The 21,784-nt window shown below is 45.1% G+C and overlaps 1 long non-coding RNA gene across 5 annotated transcripts in view; it reads right to left on the minus strand.

Annotated features, from left to right (window-relative positions):
* Positions 1-351: 351 nt before the first annotated feature.
* LOC135311511 (uncharacterized) overlaps positions 352-21,784 on the minus strand; it is a 28,104-nt gene continuing 6,671 nt past the window's right edge. The window contains exons 2-6 of one of the 5 annotated variants that reach the window (XR_010371138.1): positions 10,446-10,542; positions 9,307-9,423; positions 4,350-4,510; positions 2,951-3,220; positions 352-2,066 (exon numbers count right to left, since the gene is read on the minus strand). This is a non-coding gene — a long non-coding RNA (uncharacterized LOC135311511). The remainder of the gene's footprint in view (positions 2,067-2,950; positions 3,221-4,349; positions 4,511-9,306; positions 9,424-10,445; positions 10,543-21,784) is intronic. The other 4 variants (XR_010371140.1, XR_010371139.1, XR_010371141.1 and 1 more) reach the window with 4 other exon arrangements.

The following is a 21,784-nucleotide window of genomic DNA, read 5'->3' on the forward strand; positions in this document are numbered from 1 at the left end:
CCTGCAAGCAATGGGTAGTGGTTTTCTGCCGGTTTGGCTCAGTGGCTCATCCCACCCCAGCGCTGCCGACAGAACAAGGATCAAAGTGCCATGAAGCTGCACCCTGGGCTTCAGGTGGGATTCCTGTGTGATGCCCTCAGCTCCTGTGGGCTTTTCTCATGCTCCAAGTTAAGCAATATCTTGCACATGAGATTTGCACGATCAGTCCTTATGTTTCCACCCAGTGGCTTCCACATATTCTGATTTCATGTGGGTTTTCAGGTTTTGGGGAAGCAGTTTGACAAGGTTGAATGCAGCACCAAGGAGCAAGCAGCTCTGTTAGCCCCAGAAAGAGTTCAATGTTTACTTTTCCTTTATTTTGCATATTTTAAAGTATCTCAATGTGTTTCTCCATCCAAATTGTTGCCATAGCTGAAAATACACACTTATCATTCCAAAGGTAATGAGTGATAAGCCCTAACACACTAGAAACTAAGACAATCATGCTTTGCTTTAATATCAGCCAAGTGCTAGAAAGAGATGACAGGCAGGCATGCATCAGTTTTCTTGAACTGATGCACCTGCACAAGAAAAGGCCCAGAAAGGCCCATTTGCTAATCTGGAGATAAAAAAACCATCTCCTGTGTTTGGCACCTTTGTAAGAATGAAGCACGAATCATCCCGATGAAAAACCTCCCAGCCCCTCTGCCGTGGGGCATTGCCCCCTAGAGCCTCGCTGGACATGCTCGGGGCAGGGGGGCAGCTGCTGTTGTCACAGGCAGACCCCAACACTGGAGAAGTTGGGGTGACACCACCTTCCCCTCAAGATGCCACCTCTACTGCACCACCAAGAGCCGCCAATCTGGCAGGCAGAGCCCGAAACAGGGCCAGACCTTGTGCAACAAGGTGCACCTTGTGCATCAGGTTTTCTTCTGGAACTAATTTTTTATTGTTGTTTTGTCAACTTTCTTTACATAGAAAAGAGGGACTTCAGGAAGAAAGAAACTAGAGGAAACCAGAAGGTTATGGAGGCTGGTATAAGAAGCAGAGCAGGACAGAAATACAGAAGTTTTAGTATTAACATCTTTTCTTTATTAAGTTCTTTGTTGCTGTGAAGAAAAGCTGAGGATCTTTGTAATTTGTTTGCGTTTTTGTAAGACAATCGTGTATCCAGTTTCCAGTCTCTAAGACTCACAAATTAAGTGCAAGTATCACAGCGTGATGGATCCCATAAGGCATCATCATCTGGAATCACAGGATTACATAAATATATTACATTTTATTTCTTGTAAAAATTTAAGAATTCATTCCAAAGCTGTGACTGCCATATATACAGGGAGAAAAATAAAATGGGTTTGTTGGGTTTTTTTAGAAAATGGGTACTTTTTAAAGCTCATTTCCTGATTTCAAAGGGAGGTGACTCATGCTTTCTTACATGCTTGGATGTGACAGTACTGCTTGGTAGAACACAGACACAAGTGTGGCAGCTTGAAAACCCCAGTTCATGTAAGAGAAAACCAGTTTTGACAGATGCTTTCTTCCTCTGTGATGTGGTCGTCTGCTGTGTGAGATATCCGGACACATAAGAGTGTATTTTTAAAGATGACACAAGCCTCTTCTCCCAGTGTCCATTAATCAATGTTTTCCCTTAAATGCAGCTTGCACATACATAGCCCTACAGGTCTAGGAGGTCCCATGTTTCTCCCAGGCTAACAGTGTGCTATGAGTAAATTCTTCCAAAAGGAAAGATGAATTCTGCATCCAGTCTGAACCTTATTTAGGTTATTTCTGTGGAAAACCCTTCATTTCTGACTGCCGTATTGGAGAACCTCCAGACAACTTGGCTTCTTCCATAGTGTGCGTGCTTGTTGCTTTCAGAAACCTCACCTCCTTTTAAGATGTCACAGGCTGAGCGATGGAAATTGCTGGTCACCTTTGAAAATGAGGCCCTTCAGCATTGTCCATGCATGAGGATGACCCGGAGGGCAGAAAGCTGAGGGCCGCGGCCGTTGGCGGCCAGAGGATGGAGGTTGCTGGTGGCTGCAGTGCTCCTATGCTGCTGGAAGTCTTTAATCAGTTGAGACTTTCTGGGAAAACAAGAGCAATCTAAATTTCTAAAGTAGCAAAACAAGCGGGGAAAAAAAAAGCCTATTTTTGAAGGCCCTTTTTATGCCTCATTAAAAAACTGAAAGAGACCCAAGTGAGGTCTCGCTGCTCAGTCCCTATAATCTCCTTAACTTTGCTGTGAGTTTGTTTGGGTTTCTTCCCCTAGTTTGTGATGGTGATAAATCCTGACAGCCATGAGACAACATTTCTGAGTCCCTGGCTTCACATTCCGCAGTAAGGGCTGAAGAGCGGGAGCTGGGCTTCCCTCCAGGTTCACCGGGCTGGAGACTGACTTTCTGCTCCATACATTTATTAATTAGCCAAATCTGTTATTTTCCCATTCAATCTCCAGCATGGCCTGCACCTCAAGGGGCTGCAACTCCATATCTGAATTTAGGAAAAAAGAGTAAATGCTTTTGGCATCATGTTGCAGCCAGCGGCTGCTGGTACTCAACAGAAATGGAGAAGCCGCCAGTGGCCAGGCAGGAGAAGAGCTATAAATGTTATATGTTGGCCACAATAATATTGAAGAGCCATGCTCTCCCACAACCTTTTAAAGTATATATCATTCAAAATTTATTTGACCTTTCTGGCTGATTTTTTTTGTATGTAGATCCGGTTTGACAGTTGTTTCTCCCTCACATTTCGGAATGCTTTGACATCACAAAAGTCCATTTCTACTCAGAGACAAGATGTGTCTTCTACTTACAATTACATAGCACAGGGTAATAAACCTATTGTTTAGCCCAGTAATTCAAGCTGTTTAATCAAAGAAGCCGGATTGTTATTTCTTCACTGCACATTTATAATGCTTCATTTGACTTCTTACACACTTATGCATATATACATGCGTACACAAATATACCTTTCAATGCTTCGAGCACTGTGATCTGCAGCACAAGCAAAGTGGAGCCCTCATGTTGGCGAGGGTCTGCTGATCCATCAGAAAAGCATCCCTCTGAGCAAGCCTGGGTCCCGGGGTTGAGGTCTTGCTGAGCCGGGATCCCTGGGGTGCAGGCTGATGCTCTGGTGGCTTCTCGCCCCCTCCCTGGCAGGAGCAGCGCTTCCCCTGGGACGTGTCACGTCCAGCGGTGGGCGACTCGGGGGACCTGTGTGCTGCTGCTCTGAGCCACAGCTGCTAAGCAAATGTAGTCATTGGGCAGGCAGGAGAGAAATTTAGGGCGTGCCCTGACCCCCAACTGAGGTAGCTTGAAGGGCAGATGACCAGCAATCACTGCGCTTAGAAGGAAGTTTAAAGCAGCCAGGAAAGCCAAGTCACAAACATGAAACATTTATTAGCAGCCAGCACTGTTTTCCCATTAAAGCTGGCGACCAGGCAAGGAGAGTGAAGCAGCTTTTCTGATGATCATACACAATGACCTGCTCCTCCTTCCCCAAAGCACAGCGATGACTGCTGAAAACCCTCGTTTCCCTCATCTGAGGTGACCCCTGTTCTGCAGTGCTCTCCGGCATGCAAAGCTCCCCCAGGTATTGCCCTGTCCCTCTTCCCAGCCCTACACCTTTGCAGTCGGGTCAGGTGAGCAGGGAAACGTGGGTGCCACCGATTCACCCAGGCTTCCTTACGCCATTGCAGCTTTCTCTGCTTTATGGCCTGCCTGCAGTTTCTTTGCAGAAACACACACTCCCCCAGATATGAGAAAACGTATCATCCCCGTTAACTGCATTTCCATAGGATTACGGCTCTCTGGGGCACCCCTGGATGGGCAGCTTTTCATCTTGTAGGTTTCCAGCACCAGGTTTAGCTCAGCTAAGCCTTTCCCTATATAAATAGACTGTTGGCAGATAAAACACATGCAGGGGCTGCGTCCTGCCAATAAATCCTAGTTTCTGCTCTGAAAATCCACCTAGCCCTTCAGCAGTTTGTCTTCTAACCATGCTTTTGCACAAAAGCCTTCATTCTTGCCTTGAAGCTGTCTGTTGCAATTTTATAATATAGCGTAGGAATAGGACATATCTAGTTCTTCTTCTGGGAGTTAGCACTGCAGAAGGCCTCTGCCCTCTGTTTTCTGGCTCCCTTCAATGCTACCTGACAGCAGGCAAATAGCACTTGCAAACACCCCTTGTCTGTGCCTGGCTATTTAAATTTTCTTTTTCACCTCCTATAACCTTTTTTTCTGGAGTGAGCTGCACAGGTGATCTCACATTGGGTACAGACAACCTGCACTGGAAATAACGCCGGTTTGGGGCACACAGCTTTTTGGGTAAAAATTTTACCAAAATCTAGTCCAGGACATTTCCCCTACCAAAACTGCAGGCCTGAAGTCATTGCGGTTTCTGCGCTGCAGCCAGCTCCATTAAGTCATATCAAAAAAGCCTGATGAGCTCTTCCAAGGGGCAGCCACCAAAGCTTCCTCCTGCGTCAGCCTGGCTGTCCTCTGCCCTGGAGATAGGCAGTCCCAGCTCCCTGAGACCGAAAAAGTGTGTTAGGTTACTGCCAAAAAGGAGAGAGCACTAAGAGTCAAGAGTCAGGGTTGTTTCCCAGATTTGAAATAGTTGTCCTGTACGGCCTTGTGTAAAAATCACTTTTTCTCCACTTCCTTTGGGTCCTTATCGGGAAAACTGGAACATTTCCTTTCTCCCAACCTGTCCTGCCTACCAGAGGGGTAAGTTTTAGAGGGAAGGAGCTCGGCCTTGCTACAAATGGGTACAGCACAGCCAGACCCTGATGTGGGGGGAGTGGGGGCTGGCAGGATCATTTTCTGAATGCAGAGAGACATAACTCAGCTGGATGTTTCTTTAAACTCCCTGATAAACCCTCAGGAAACAGCCACAGTTTTCCCCAAGATCAACAGGGATCACATTCCCCACTGAAAAGCTGCCCTGAGGTCACCAGAAGTTTACAGCCCTGCAACCTTAAGATGCTTTGGCTCCTCCGGTGAGGACATGGTTTTATGGGAATAGAGTGTTTATGGGAGGAGGATAGCTTTCACCTGGCAAGGCAGGGAACCAGCAGCAAATCTTGCACATTTTTGCACCATCTGTTTTGCCAATCAGTGCTGCAGCTCTCAAACCCTTGAAAGCCTCTTTTGGTTCCTAATTCTTTTTTATTTCTGCAATGCCTTTCAAGAAATTATAAATACCATGAGGTGATTTTCTTGAGTGGAGCCTTCTAAGGTCTTAGTACATGAATGAGTTTTGTTCCATGTTGGGAAACATGCAGCTCTTACCCAAGTTACATATTGAGTAGAAACATTGCCACGAGAGGTTTTCTTTTTACCTATGTCAAGGTGTCCTTCCTTGGACCAGGTTTTGACTGAAGATTTTTGGAGGAAGCGACTGACCTGCACGCTGCCAACCTGTGCTGGCGATGATGGCAGCTCGCTCCAAAAATCTGTCATCTCTGTGTGACTGGTGTCTCCACCACCAGTGAGCTTCAAGGTGTAAAATTCTGCTAGGGCTCAGCAGAGCAACACAAAATGCCCAGAAAAACAGCACTTTAATTTCAAAGAGCCTTTTGGACGTCAACATCATGCATGTCCCCAGTGAGAAACAAAACGATTCATGCTGATGTGCCAGTCAGGGCTGCAGCCAAGTGGACTTGAGACCAGGAACAGCTGGATTTCAGTGAACTATTAAAATGCTGCAGCCAAAAGCCATCGCCGTGGACCTGGTCACATACCACAGACCTCTGGAGAGGATCATCTGCATAATTACAGGGATCACAGATCTTGCACTTCCCCTATCAATGGACATTTTCCTTTTGGGTACAGTATGTTCCTGCAGATTCCAACGATAAACCGCTCTAATGGTCTTTGCAGTTATCTGATTTAGCTACAGAAAAATGTCCTAGTGCTGAGCTGGAAACGCAGCTCCCCACGACATGAATCTGCATGGGAACAGGGTGTGTGCAGCACGTTCCATCCATGGATAAGCTAATCCTTTCTGCAGATAAAAACCGTCAGCAAAACGTAGCCTGAAAAAGTAGTTACTGAGGTTGTTTATTTTTTTAAAGGATGGATAAAATTTCGGAGCGATAAAATGATTTCCTTGAAATACTTTCATTAAAATAATTTACTTCCTTTTGAAAGGCTTAATCTTTCCTTTGCTGAACTTCTTTTCTTTTTTTTTTTTTGACTCCTAAGCAGGGTGAGCAAGGGCAGAGACGGTCCTGATCTGAATGGGGGGATGTGGTGCAGCTACAAGACTGTGTTTTGTGATACAGGAGCACGTGCCATGCCAGCTGGAGCTAACGTGCACGGAGGGGGGACAACTAACACCCCACGGGCCCCTCCAGTAAATGTCGCATTGTGCTTGTAAATGTCTCATTGTGTTAATTCACAGGAGTCCTGCAGACGACTACAATGAAAATTGTGTAGTACCACTGCTCAAGCTGCGTCCGCAGCTCGGGTCATGTTGGTGGGCTACACCTTGCAGGGAGGGAGCCGGTGAGAGGTGCAGAAAGGGCACAGTGTGCGCGTTGCAGCCAGCCCAAAGCTTCAGGCTCAGGGCTCGAGCTGGGGATTTATTTTTCAGTGAAGGCTGAGCTTCTTTGATTAATCGCATGTAACTTTAGGCAAAACATCAAATAGCACAAGATTTTCTGTAAAGCCACAAAAAACTGGCAACACTGCAGAAGTGGTAAAAAATGAATTGTTTTTTCAAAGTCACATAATTATTTTAGTAAGGTTGGGAGCCAAAGCCTGGAAAACTCTACAGAGCAAAAAATAAAAGCCACAGAAAAAATAAAGGGTACATCTCTGGCTTAAGTGCTAGCCTCGGCTTTATAGGATACTCTTTACCCCTGCCATGCCGTGCAGGCTGCTTTCTGGAAAGCGAATTTGCAAATGGGAGGATTTAATCTGACTGCTATGGGAATCAGTGAAGTGCCGTGGGATCGGACAGGGAGTCCAGTGCCAGTGGCCTTGTGCTCACCTGCGGGATCTGAGGGCCCTCTCTGGCCCGAGGCTCTCGTGCTACCATGTCAGGTGTAGAACAATAAAGGGAAGTACAAAATGTTACTCACAAAACAGGAGGAAGAAAGGGCTGAACTTTCTCCCTGCGCTGGCTGACCCACGCTGCAGCCTGAAGCACGTGAGGACATCACATCCACGTGTCTTTGGCCATCAGACATCTTACAGACAGTTGGGCAGCGCCTTTCTGGACGTGTTTTAACTGCACCCTCTGCAGAGGGGCAAGGCAGAAAGGGAGCATATTCAGCTCCAAAACAACAGCAACAATGGAACAATGATTCATTATGTTTGCTCTACAAGTTTACCTGGCAGAATTGTGTCTGTAAATGCAAATTTATACCATAGCCTAGCATAGATTTAATCACGGACAAAAGGAGAAAGAGGGGATTAATGCCTCCTCTGCCCCTCCATATTAGCCACCAGATATCAACACCTATCCTTATTCCTCTCAAGTAAAAGTAATGCCTACGTTATATACTCCCTCTCAACCTATTCAGATGACTTGAAGCTGCTTTTATCTATTTTGGGGTTGTCTGCTAGCCCATTTCCTAGTACTCCCAGAGCACCCAGCAAGCACAGCACTATACAGAACTAAAAGACAAAAAAAAAAAAAATATGAAAAATAGGCGAGGAGGCTGAATTACAGCAACAGAAACTTAACAGGGTTTGATGGAGCTGGTGTCAGGTTGGTTTTGCACCGGTGTAACTCCACTGATATAAATGGCAACTAACTCACATAGACAAAAATCCTAATGGGAGATGGATCTGTCGCTGGAAGATGGTGAAAGGATAGCACCTCCACAAACTGAGCAAACTGCGTGTTTCCTGGATAAAACTTCGGTAGAGAAGGAGAAGCAAACACAACTAGAACTAAAGTAAATAGAAGCGCAAACATATCTAGACAGGGGCTGATCTGAGACCAAACGAGAAAATCAAAGTGCATGGCCTGGGGCTCCTGGAGGGCCAGGTGATAGGTACTGATCCTGTATCCCACAGAGAGGACAGCAAAGTAATTCCTGAGAAATGGGTTGTTCTTGGAGTAACTATGTTGTTGCAGCTTTGATGGTCTAAGGATGTAAATCAGGCAAAGCCTATGGGGAGAGGTAATACCTGTCAGTAGATCAGCTAAATACCATTGAGGGAAAACAGCGCATAAGCCTCCTGTGGGCACCTTCTCCATCAGGCACTCATTGTGTAATATAAATTGGCTTAATATAAATTACATTAGGAGAACTAGGTATAAGTGCCTGACAGGACTATGGCAGGCAATTGGCTCTACGCAAAGGCCCTAACAGCAGCGATTCGGTTGTAACACTGATGGTCTAAAGATGTGAGCCAGGCAAAGGTAATCTTGTGCAGCCAGATACAGGATCTCTGGTCTATCATCTCCTGGGACAGAACCATGTAAAGGTTTGTTGTTTCTATTCCAAGGCCTCTAGAATAAATTACACTAGAAATGCAAAATGCAATCAATAATAATACAAACGGGTGGCTACAGTTTACGTGATTTCTATGTCGGTTTTTCATCTTCAATAGCTTTTTAACAAAGCTTAACATCAGCTGTTCCAAGCACACTTAAAAGAGGAACCGATCAATTTTCCCAACACTCCAGTAAAACGGGTAAGCTGCCTTATGTGTTTTAGCAGGTGAAAAAACCTAAACCAAAAAGCAAAGAGGTTTGTCCAAAGGCTCAGGGCAAGCTTGTGACAGAGCCTGAGACTACACCTGAGCCTTCCTAACGCCCTACCTGCTTTTTGGCCATCCATCCCCTCTCTCCTCCAAATACATTAACATAGGAGCTTGCAAAGGGTTTGAGATCTCCCAGAGCCCTCACAACTGGCCTGAGTGGTTTCCTATATAAAAACCCAAGTGAAAACCCTCTGTCTATATTTCTGAAATTAGGAGCCCTGCAACAGAGAGGAGAAATTATTAAACTAGCCTAGGGCACAGGAAATCCATCCTCTCTGACTTCTGATGTGACCTGAGTAAGTTTGAGCCTTAGTCTCATTAACTCCAGCTTCCCACCACTAGAACACTATAAAACCATGCAACAGGAATGTTATTAGAAGAAATCCATGCAAAATTCAATGGTATATACTTTATATACATATGTACTGCATACACAATGAATATACTTTATATGGTATGTTTACCTCAGCACATAGTGAAAGATCCTTAGCACCAAGACCTGACAAAAAGGGAGAAGCTCTCCTTCTCAGGTTTTGTTTTTATACTGGCATCATCTCATTCATTTAAGTTTTTCTCTCCCTTCTTTTTTCCCTCTTCTCACCTGCCATCAGAACAGCTTGTTTCTGTGTGTGCCATTAGCTGTGGTGTTTGCACAGTAGTTGCGGCCTTTGGATTTCTTACTTGCTTCAGTAATGTGAAGAAAATGCAACTCTGTGGCCTGTAGTGACAAAAAAATTTCCAAAAGCTTCTGGATTTAATAAAAAACCCAACAAAAATCCTTCCCAGAACTCAAACCAATTTCTTCTGACAGAGATGTCTTTCAAAAAAAAAAACCAAAACAACCCAACAAAAAAACTCCCGCACCTACTGACCAGATTCTCCATTCACAGAGCTAGAAACCAGAAGTCATTCCTAGTCAGCACAATTACAGCCCTGTAAAATTGCTGCTGCTGAGCAGGGTCGCAGACCTCTCGGTTACAAGCTCACCTACGCAGATGACAACTTGAGAAGGGTCGATTGCGGGGGAAGAGCTGTCTGCACTCCAGAACAACAGCATTAGGGGCAGAGATAGGCTTTGACATGCAATATTTGCTGCTCCCTGTCACTGGGACTGAATTATCTCTCTTTTTTTGTGATCCCATGGTAAGCTGAAGATGCCAGCACAGTTGAGGGAGCCTATTTGCATGAGCCGCAGCAGTGTTCAGGCAAAGGGCTAGAGCTTTATTCACCAAATAGCTTCTGAGCCAGTGAGTGAGACCTGTCTTGTTTGAGCTCTTACGAAGCTAACAAGCCCTTTTCCCTCAGGCAAGGCAAAGCAAAGGCAGGAAGAAAATGATAAAAGCACTGCTGAATTAGACAATCTACCTTTGGCAGCTGGAAGTGCCTGAGAATGGAGGATGCCCTCTCTCAGCAAAGGAAAACCAAGAAAACTTCGTTTGCAATGAAAGAATTGCCTGTCAGCTCCTTGAAGCCACTGAACACAGCTTTCTGCCCAGCTTTATCCTTGCTAAAGGCAAAAGAAAGCCTCAGGAAAACCCCTGGAAGCCACCTCGGTGACAGGCAGAAGCTGACAATGCAATAATGACTGCTCAGAGTAATGACTGTGAGAAGTACAGCAAAGCTTTTGAAAGCAGAGAGTAGAGCAGAAGAAGCAGCTGACTAGCAAGCAAACAAACAAACAAGAACCATCTAAATCCATGAAAAATAAAATTTAAAAAAGAAAAACCAAGTCCTACTCACCTCCATGGCTAACTCCCACCATCCTGTCCAGATGCACCAGTCTGATGCTCTGATAAATGGACTCTTCCTTGGATTGTGAGGACCCGGATGCTAGAAGCTAAATGAGTAGTCATTATAATCAGTAAAAGGTTTGTTCGTCATTAAAAGCCAGTTTGATGGATTCCAAGTAGAAGTGGCAAGCAGCGTTTCCTCTGCACCATGAAGACACAAGGGAAAAATTATTGTTGCTTCATAATTCTCTGTAAGTAGAGCCAAAGGGACTCAGAGGGAACCAGCACCAACACAGAAGCCAAGGGAGACTTCACCGAGGCAATGTTAGGTACATGCATAAGCTCAGGACCCAAGAAGCCATATAGCTCCTGAACAGTGCAAGCAAAAAGAGGGACAGAGACACTAGTTTATGCTATTCTTGTGTATTTTATTCCTTACCTTGTTAGATCTGATTTTAAGTTGTATAATTATGTAAAACTATCCAACCTTTCCCCTCTGTCTTTGGCTAGCTTCTAGTGCGAGCCCCAGAGCAGAGTAGAGCCAGGGACTCAGAGACCACCAAGTCTGCTATGGGGTACTTTCTGTAGAATAACTTGGATAGTTCCCAGCAGCTGAAAGCAAGTGTACAGGGCAGACCTTATCACCAGTGCAAGACCAAAAGCTGCACTGGAAGTTCAGAATCCTGAGGGAGAGAAGTTGAGACAACATCATATAACTCATTAGCTGAAAAGTGGGAGATCATGATTTGCAAGACAGTCCTTGCAGGGCAGACTAACCCAACCTTTGTCATGTTTAGAGCTTTTTTGAGGCAATTCGCACTTTTTCTATCTGTGTTTACACCATCCTTGGACTGAAGAACTTGAATTTGTGACTGAGTGGCCAGCATGACTTCTGGAGAAGTACATGAGTGGGATGTCAAAGCTAGATACAGCTGCAAAGGGGGCAGCTTCAGAGCTTCCTGTGTCAATCTCATGACACTACCCATGTGCTGGATCGTGTTAATGGAGAGGAAATGGCAAAGGCCCGCTTAATCCCCACCAGTAAATCTGGTCCTGTAGAGTTGCCAAGTTAAGGTCTCACGTCAAGTGTTTGCTCCAGCATTTCTGCCTTTTGAAAGGCCCTTGGTGGGTCACAGCCCAGACTGACCCCTCCCCTCTCGTTTCTTTGTGGCATCCCTAGAGACACAGGGAAGAGGTGCTTGCCTTGCAGTGCCCAGGCTTGACGGAGACGTGAAAACCCCCAGCACTGTAGAGTCAGGCCAAGGGATTTCCTTCCAGAGGCCCCTCCCGGCACTTTCCTGCCCGCCATCAGCGGAGGCATGGCTGAGCATGCAGACACCCACCACCGCAGCAAGGCAACACTGCACACTAAGCACATTTGACATGGTAACTTAAAAAAAAAACCCCAGCATTTAAACAAGCAATGCTATGAACTCTAATGAGCCTCAGAACAACACTCAGTAGCCTTTTGTCTGTGACAGACAAAAAGGGGGAGGTATTGGTCTGCAAGGCTTGGCAGTCAGAAAATAGTTTGGAAAGAGTGAAGAAACACTGGCGGTGAGAGAAGTGAGAGAAGTGGTGCTCACCGAAAGGATGTTGGAAGTGACAGCCCTAATGGAACAACTGATGCACCTGAAAATCACTAGAGGAGAGTATAATTTCAAGGCAAACAATTAATTCTGGGAAGCACCTGTTGCTCAAAAGACACAGCACTTGAAGCAAAATCACAGGCTGAACATGCTTAAAGAAAAATCCCAGTCTGGTCAAAGGTAAGTGCACTTATAAATAACACCAGTAGCAAGAGAACCGTATCAAACAGGATTTTGATCATGCAGAGAGCAGCAGCAATCTGTTGAAGAGCTGAAAGGGGAAGAAGGTCAAAGACTGATGGCCAGTGACAGGGCCTCTCTGGGGAAGGAAGGAGATGTGTTATCTTTGGGGGTTTAAGCAACCTGCAATCCATGCCACACTGGTTTTGTGTGTGACCTTGAAGAAGTCATCCAGCATGTTTCCGTTTCCTGACGTAAAATAGTTTTTATAAGAGTGTGGCTGTGAAGGTTGGTAGAGCACTTTGTGATACTTGGGTAGAAAGAAGCGCTTGCTTGTCTGGATTGACAATTGGTTGGCCTCTGAAAGTGTTTATGACCACCTGTATTTTTAATCGCCCACCTGTAAGGAGAGATGGAGCTTCCAGCAGCTCGGCCACGAGTGGGACAGCTAAAGCAGCTCATGTGGCTATCCCACCTTAGAAGCTGAACCAAAATCCAGTTTTTCATGAATACAGCTATAACCCTCATACTCAAACCTGCAACTGAGCAGCTATGGTGGTTGCCAACATGCACAGGCAAATGAGTAGTTTATCCTCAAGTCCTATCTTTCTCCATGTTCCCTGCCTCTAAGGGTGTGATACCTTATCTGAAAAACCTCTGTGTCTGTCTCTGGAGCTTGCTTATTTGCACCCCAAACCCCCTTTGTTCCTTTGCCTCTCATTCTGCCTACCTTATTGGAGGTGTGGGCTGCCTGTGTGCGGATAACCACAGGTACCCGCAGAGCTCCTGGCAGACCCTTTTCAGCCACCATCAGAAGCCACCATGCAGTGTCGTAGGCATGGGCAATCCTACCTCCACTCTGCTCCTTGCCACCAAGTGCAGATCCTCCCAGGGAAGATAAATGGGTCCTTTTGATTTCCTGAGACAGCCTTTAAATGAGGCAAGACTAGTCCCCAAGCAGCCCTAACACTTCTAGAGAGGACCAAATGTGAGTCAAAGGTTCGAGACTCACCCTCCTTCCTTTACCATGATGCCTCTGCATAGCTATGGTTCACCACATTAGAGAGATGCCTGCTCTTGGTGCTACCCCATTTTGTAATTGATCTGGATCACAGCTGCAGATATTTCCATTTTTAGTTAATCCCTTTTGATAACAGCCAGCGAAAGGTATGATGTGGTTGGAATAAAATGCACTGGATTGCCTCTCGTGTGCGATGCTCTCACAGCGGTGGCATTCCCTGCCAGAGGAAGCAGCCCAGAAAACCTTGCGGCAGGGCATTACGGTAATCTAATCAGAAGGAGATAAGAGGCTGGATGAGCTTTTCAGTGTCTGATATGGATAAACACCAGACCAAACTTGTCATCATTCATGAGAGAATAAACTGAAGCATTTAGATAGCAACAAAAATGATCATCCAAATGATGAGAATGATTGAAAAGAGATATAATTGGTGACTTACATTTTAAAAGCAAAACCAAACTCATTTCATCCATGTCTCTGCACTTAACCCACGTCCTTTGGCAACAGAAAAAAAGCTTTAGTTCGACTAGCTGACTTAATTACGCACAACTCTGAGCTGAGACAACACTTCTCAGGACTAATTTATTCCACAAATATAGCATATTTTTCTGCTCACAGAATACCCACAAACACATTGCCATTTCCTTACATATTTTTCTTTGAAATTTTTTGGCATATTTTCATTAATTGTTTGTGAGTTCACTGCTTGCAGTATTTAATGCCTGGAATCCGAGTGGTTGGTTAGTGGCAGCTGATCACGTACATCACATCACATGCTATTATTTCTGCTAGTCCTTGGCTGTTACTGTCCTTCATCGGATCCAAATTAATGTCCTTTGATGTCAGTGAGAGTCTCTCTCTTTGACTTCAGTGCATTTGGGTCCAGCGCTTTGTTAGGGAAGGAACTGGAAGAAGCCACTGGGCTTTGAGGCTCTCAAGTTGGGCTCAGATTTATTTGGGAACGTAGCAAATACTCATTCTTCCCACACAGGCCTTTCTCATCTCTGCTCCTAAGAATAACTGAAGTTTTCAAACTTCTATTGGAGAAAACATTTTATTTCCTTGCAACTTGTGTAGTTATTTAGACCAGTGAAAGAGGGGCATAAAATAGAGCCCTGCTTAACTTCACACTCCACACCAGTGCATTCCACAAATATCAGAGGAGTGAAGGATGAAGCTTATCACTTGGACACAGGGCTTGCCTTCAATTTAATTTCAGCACTGTAAAATGAAAGTTCTGCCTATACCTCATGCCACAGAAGTCCACAATCTAGAAGTTCAACACCCTTCTTTCTCACCAGGAGACACAACCCTACCCCCAACACAAATGCCCACATTTTCTTCCTGACTATCTCACCAGGCTTATGGGCACCTGCCTCCAGGCATCTCCAAACCCATGTCTTAACAACAGCAGGCGATGAGCTGCCATAGGACTGTGGGGAGAAGCTGGCAAGCCTGCATGCGTAGAGGTGCCTATTTTGATCTCTAGCGCTCACGGTGCCGTGAGGCAGAAGAAGAACAAGAAGGACTGACAGGGAGATTTTTCTTTTCCTTCTCCTCTTGGGCAGTGCTGTGCTGGCAGCTCATTTAACTTTAAGACTGCATGTAAAAATACAAATTGTCTTCTCTTCAAAGTCTGGTTTAAAAATAGCACTATTTGAGGAGTATATAAATAAGTAATCATTTGGAACACAATATTAGAGCTCCCTTCTTTAATTAAATGGTTGCTTGATGCATTTCAAAGCTTTGTTCTGACTCAGTCTTCCTGCATCTTCGTACTTTTCCTGTTACGAACAAACCTAGCTCACTGCACTATGATTTTTAAAGCAAACTAGATGGCGCAGAGTAGTAAGACTGTTAATATCCTAATTGCTGAGCTGTGCTTGGGACTAGCCCATTCTCGCACAGACACAGGAATAAAAAATGTCTCAGACATGCTGTTAAGCAGGAATGGCTTCAATGGCCACTGCCTCCATTTGGCACCTGGCTTACAGGAGAACACAGAGAAAATATTCTAATGTGAAGGTACATACATTTTTCCTCTCAACCCACATAGCCTTTGCTAGACACAGCCAGGAATGAAATCCTGACTATTCAGACCAGCCCATGTTCTGGTCTTGAATGCCGCTGGAGAGTGAGTAGAAAGGCCATGTGTTTCCCTTTGTTGAAGTGCATTCTTTGTGTAATCCCTGGATTGGGTCAGGCTTTTTTTTTTTTTTAATATCACAGAAGTGGGTAATGGAAAAGACACATGACATGAGGCTAGCAGTTCACCCCATCCCTGAGCAGGATTATTGACTCTGTTTCATTTATTGATGCCTTTTCATCCACTAGGGCTCTGTTTTGTCCAGTTCTAAAATTTTGAAGTCACACAGCTTTTGCTCTTCTCCTGGGGTGCTATTATAAAGTATAAATTCCACTCTTAATAAAAGCTCCCTAATTTCAAGACCTACAGCTTCCCTTTCTTAATTCCACCCAACTACTCACGCTGTCCACTTAAAGTATACCAAATACTTTCCCTGGATTTTTAGGGGACCATTGGTGACCATTTAGCTCCTCTGTATATATTCAGCAGTTCTTTTTTACTTGCAGGTCCTTGTCCCACTGTGAGTCAGATTACCCCAGCACATCATTCTTCACTTCTCTTTCAGGTTTGTAAGCAGCTGCCAAACAACCAGAAGCAGAGCACTTTATTTTTTCTTTCCCTGAATGACATGAAGGGAAGGACAGAAGGTCCTAGCTAGACGACTACAAGGAAAATCACAGTCTTTATCTTCGGCTGGTTTGCTTACAGACTTGCTTTTCTGGAGGGAGAAAAGGAGAGTCATTTATGTCCAAAGATGCCCATTTTTCCTCTGACATGCATGGACTTAAACTTCCCTGGAGCCTTTCCCCAAAAGGCACATTAAACTGGGTGTGACTTGCTGTTGGGTCCACACAATGGTATTAAAGGCAACTTTGGTGTCTAGAGCAGCCCTGGGAGGACACAGATAATTACATGGTGGAGCTGGAGATAAGGCATGCTTCATGTGAACTCACTCAGTGCAATGTCTAACTTGCTATGTCACTGTATACAGAGTGGTACAGCCTCCTAAGCCCTTTGGTGGCTCTTGCCCCTCATTGCTCCAGTTTCATTGAGAAGATGGTTTCTCCTTCTCCCCCACCTGAGGCCAGTGCCCACCAACCAGACAGATGCTGCTACAGCTCTAAACCAAGAACCACCACTTCAGGTTCAAAGGGATAGACTGGTCCTCACCCTGCACATTCCCCCAGAGGCTGGTACGGTGGCATTTGGTCAAAGCTTGCACAGGACCAGCCCTGTTCAGGGTGTGTTGCACACTTGATACCACTACAATCCCATGAGAGGCTTTGGAGCTCAGCAGTCGGTTTTTCTTGGGAGGTCCTGAAAGGCCAAGGAAGTGAGATCTGTGTTAAGATTTGCTTAGATACCCTGCAGAGATGAGCTGCTTTTAAATCCCATGTTTAAATCCACCCTGAATTTACAGATGACTGTTACAGACGAGTTGCCAGGCATCTTTTTGTCCCCTAAAATATGACCTCTGCATTAGGCTAACGCTCACACATTGTACAAGTGTGCTGCTCCCTTTCACATGTTTTCTTTCGAATTCCTTCTAAACATGCAGTGGTATTCAACAGAAGAGCTGATGTTCAGAGTAAATATAGGTGTACACCTGGTAAAGCTATCTCGAGTTCTTTGTAACCTCACCCAATTTGATTGGCTGATTTCACTGTTATAAACATGAATCTTCCTGATGCCAAGTTCAGGTGAAGAACAAGTGTTGGATGCAAAACTGCTGTGGGAGTGGGATCATGCAGAGCTGCTTTTGTATCTTCTCCAGCTCTTCTGGGCTTGGGAAGGGAGGAGAGACTGACCAGGCAGGAGCGATGCAGCATCAAAGCGTACTGCAGGGCTGTGGCAGGGCTGGGAAGGAGCTCAGGCACAGAAGAGATGCAGCTCAGGAAAGGCAATTTTCAGAGGAAAAATGAGGTGGATTAATCTGATTTTTCCAATTAAAAAGAGGAAGCAGGGATACTGCCTCACTCTGCTCCTTATTTTTAAGCACTTGGAGTGGAGTAACTTCACCGGAACATTTTCAACATCCAGAAGCAGTTCTTGATTACACAGGATATTTTGTTGAGTTGCTTGAGGCTTGTGTGGTCACAGCATTATTCAAAATAGCAGTGCTCCGTCTTTTATCAATTAGGAGTACAATGGCAGACTCATCTTTCGCTAATCCCTAATCCTCCCCACAATTGCCTGAGATCCCCATTCACAGAATCTCTGTTTTATTTATGTGTTTGTTGGGATGGCAGCTGCAGGATTGGATCAAATATCTTTCAGATTCTGGGACATCTTGAGCCTCATAATGGGAGTAAGTGAAAGACTTCAAAAAGAAATGTTTAGGGCACAGTGCAAGAAAAGTTCTGCTTAAAGTTAGAAATGTTATAATTGCAGTAGTTATGAGATATAAATGAGGTATCAGCCATGCTCCACATGTGCATGACTATAGGGACTTCATGGGACTTTTTCTCCTTCACAACAGACCACAATGTGGCCAGCTGATGGAAGTGAAACACAAACCTACATCCAAAGCTGGCAATGGGAGTTTTGTCATTGCCACCTTTGGTTTTCAAAGTGGGTGTAGGGAGTTTGTCTGGCTGTCGTACAGAAGGCAGGATCATGCAATCATTGAAATCTATGGACACTTCTTAATATGATAGATGGGGTTTAGATACAAAGCTTGGAGCCACTTGCCAGCTTTCAGGTTCTACCCTGTTGCAGGTCGCAGTCCCCTGCCATGCAATGTCACGCCAAAGTGGTACTTGGTGTGCTGGCTGGCTGCCATCCCCAGGGCTGATGATCATCATTGTATACGAACTGAGTAACGAGGAGCAACGACATCTTCCGAGTGCATTTTGGAGCAGCCTTCTTCCCTTCTTGGTCATAACCGATTCTGCAGGTTGGCTGGTTTGGAACCAAAGTCATCAAAGACGGCAGTTCTGGCATTGCCCTTTAGCAGCTCTTTCAGCGCTTGCTCAGAGAGTCTCTCTTCAGCTATTCTTTTCCATTCTGACTGTTTTTCCAGGCAGATCCCTACTGAGCTGATGTAGTCACACAGTAAACACTGCTAGAAGCAGGCCAACATATGGTATCACTTAGGTACATAACAGTCCCAGCACCATCATAATGGTATTTCAGTATCTCTGGTTCCACTTCTAATCCCAATCAGTCAGTTCATTTGTGTACAAAGTGAGGAGCAAAAAAATGTGTTAAAGAAACTTTTATAACCCATGGAAAGAGTTTTCATTTGATACCATGCATCATGCCTCCAAGAGGAAGAGATGTAAGGTCAGGAGGAGAACAATGCCCAACGAGCAGTTTGCTCTGTAATCATCTGATAGCTCTGCTACAGGCTAGGTCAGTAAGATGTTAAATAAAAATAGCTTTAAAGTCTTTAAAATTAGACTAGTATACAACCTTACCCAGCTTTGCTGACCTAATACAAGAAATGCGAGCCACTGCAGATACAAACTAATCTGGCAAACATGAGCCACTGGGACCTAAAGGAAAACCACGAGTCCCACTGCAACTGCTTCTCAGTGTTTCAAGCAGCAGCTGAAGGTAGGAATTGGATGTGTAAATGGGAAGGAAATTCTGGTGTTCAGCAAGAGTGAACTACTTGGGACCTTGTCAAGCCACCTCCTCCGGGTTCGCCTGCATGACTGTACAGAAGACCGCACAGGGAATCCAGATGTTTGGCGAAGGAAGTTGATGGGAGCCTCCCAGAAAGCAAAGGGAGACTCCTGTCGTGAAAAGCATCTGGGTTTGTAGCAGCACAAGCTGGGTCAGAAGCGGTGGGTCACAGACTGCCTGCACCAGCATGGGGTGGCAGGGCAGGACCAAAGGCTGTATGAAGGGGACGGGGAGGGTGTTGTTTTGCCTCATAAGTGAGGAGCATTACTGTGTTTGGCAACCCTGTACAAATCAGCTCTGCCTGCCGAGTTGCTTTTACATAGCATGTGGCACCTGAAGACTCAAGCTATCTGTAAACCTTTAGTTTTAGAGCCATGGCAAAACATGGCTCTAAGCAATGGGGAAGTTTGAGGAGGCGTGTCTGGTCCTCTGGGTCAGATGAAAATGTGAAGGCCCAGCTCTCAGGCTGAAGCTGCTGTGCAGAGGGGGACTTGGGGCCCTGGAGGCACGGGAAGGGGAGCAGATGGGTTCAGTTGGGTTCAGTTCCAGCTGAAGCCTTAATGCACACAGAGACTGCGGCAGCTGGATCCCCTCTCTGCAGTGAGCTGTGAAGCCAAGGTAAGGCAGGTCGTCCTCATTTAAGACAGCAGTAGATACCGTCCCTCACCAAAATGAGCATATGGGAATTGCGTAATATTGTACAAGATACACCGCACAGAAAGGAGGACGTGCTTAAGCCCTGTAGAAACGAATTGAAAGATTGTTCTTGCAATTTAATAGTCCAGATGGGTACCTGTGGGCAGAAAATCCTTTGGAAAATCTTTTTTCAGAAAATCAGTTTCCTTCAACAGGAAATCTAAAGGTACTCAAGGAGTTCAGAGCCTCTCCACCTCAGCAACGTGGTGTTCACTTGTGCATACACTCACAGAGGTATCACACACCAGATTTTCTGTTGTGGGTAACTAAAGACATAGAAGTGCATCTATATTTGGAGCCATAAATGAAGCACCTTGCAACTACTGAGCAGTACAGACTCCTCTTTCCTGCAAATTAAGCCACTTGTCAGCTTTAGGAGCATCAGCTTCTGCCACCCACAATTAAACTGTGAGGTTTCTAAGGTTTGTTAGACATCCCTACAGAGGGAGGCCAGCACAGCAGAATTCAGCAGGCCACCTCCTCTATAACAAGATCATCACTAATGAGAATGTGTTATCCTGTATTTTTCCAAATCAGTTATCATCTTGCTCTTTTTTGGGTCCCTAGTTTGAAGCAAGTTGGAGTAATCGCAGTCTTCCAATGATAGGAGTTCAACACATTCTGAAAAAAAATTAGGGTCTTTTTAAAAACAGCTTATATTGAACAACTAAAAATTGATGCTCCAAAAATGGAGGCATTTTGAAAATTTCAGCTGCCGTAAGAGAATGATCTGGTTCACTTTGTCACTGGAGTGCCATTGCTTTGACTCAGTCCTCAAGCAATGAGAGGTGCTGGGACTGGTGAGCAGTTGCCTAAATACAAATAAGAGAGATATGGTGATTTCAAATAAGATATGAATATTGTATGTTGACCTGTTACTGAGATGTTTACTGTACAGAATTTTGGGGTTTTTTTGTAGGTTGGTTTTTTTTTAACTTCAGGCCTTAAAGACTAAAATCTGCCCTTGAAGGCTTTTAAGAGACCACATGAAGCCTGGAAGCTGCAGCCTGTGTCCTCACCACCTGAAGGGCAACTGGGGACTCTGGTGGAGGTTCAGGTAGGAAAACACTGCTGTGGACGGGTCGAGGGAAAAACAAATGGACCCCAGCATCTCATGGAGGTGCTTGATGTTAGTCCTGCCTGAGCCATCTTCAGGAGTGTGCAACAGACAGTGTGGCCTGGTTTTGCAGACATTTTTTTTCTCTAAAAGCGGTGTTCCCACAGTAGTAAAAAAAGTGCTGAGGTTGTCACATATTGTTAAAACACAGATTCACAAACGGAAGAAAGGGCAGGTAGCAAAGGTGCTTGGGCACCATAAGCCTGGGTGAGCACTGCGGTACTAAAGTCGTCCCCAGTGTGGACAAGTAATACCCACCAGAGGCAATGAAGGCGGAAGGCTTTATACCCGAGTGCAGGTACCAGAGGCTGCAGAAGGGAGACATAGCCCTGGGCTGCAGAAAAATGAAAATCAGACTAATTTTTAACAAGCAGTGCTATTTCTGTATTGCACAAGAGCCACACAAGTCACGTTGAGCCTTCTATGATTGGTATGCATATGTTTAGACTAGTGTTTCAGGAGAGGGCAAGAGAGAGTCCCAGACTGTGGGAGCCCTTCTACTTATAACTATGAATTAATTCTAATTAGCCCTGGAAATGGGCCTCTCTGGCTCTTTGTTCTCTGAAATTGTGCTTTTCAGATGCAGGCTTCTCAATTAGCAGCTAATTATGATGGTCTTGCCTACTTGTGGCTAGAGGGGGTATAAAAAAACCACAGCCCCTGACAGCTGTTGGAGATTTGCCTTCAGTTTTAGCAGCAGAATTATTGATATTGAATTCAAGGGTCTTTGGCTCTTGTCCGTAAATCCCTCACAGACCTGAAACAACAATATTTGTGACACTACTGAGAATTATTTGATGCTGTGAGCTCTGGAAAATGCATCACATTTCCAACCCTCACCAAATGTAGTGAATGCAAAAAGTAGGCAAGCTGTATGTCCAATACTCTGCCCCTCCTCTCCTCTTCTGGAGTAGCGAATAAGGAATCACAGAATCACACAGGATCACAGAATCACAGGTTGGAAGGGACCTCAGGGATCATCCAGTCCAACCTTTCTAGGAAGAGTACAGTCTAGACAAGGTGGCCCAGC

Source organism: Phalacrocorax carbo, chromosome 1 (assembly GCF_963921805.1).
Source record: "Phalacrocorax carbo chromosome 1, bPhaCar2.1, whole genome shotgun sequence".
Lineage (NCBI taxonomy): Eukaryota > Metazoa > Chordata > Aves > Suliformes > Phalacrocoracidae > Phalacrocorax > Phalacrocorax carbo.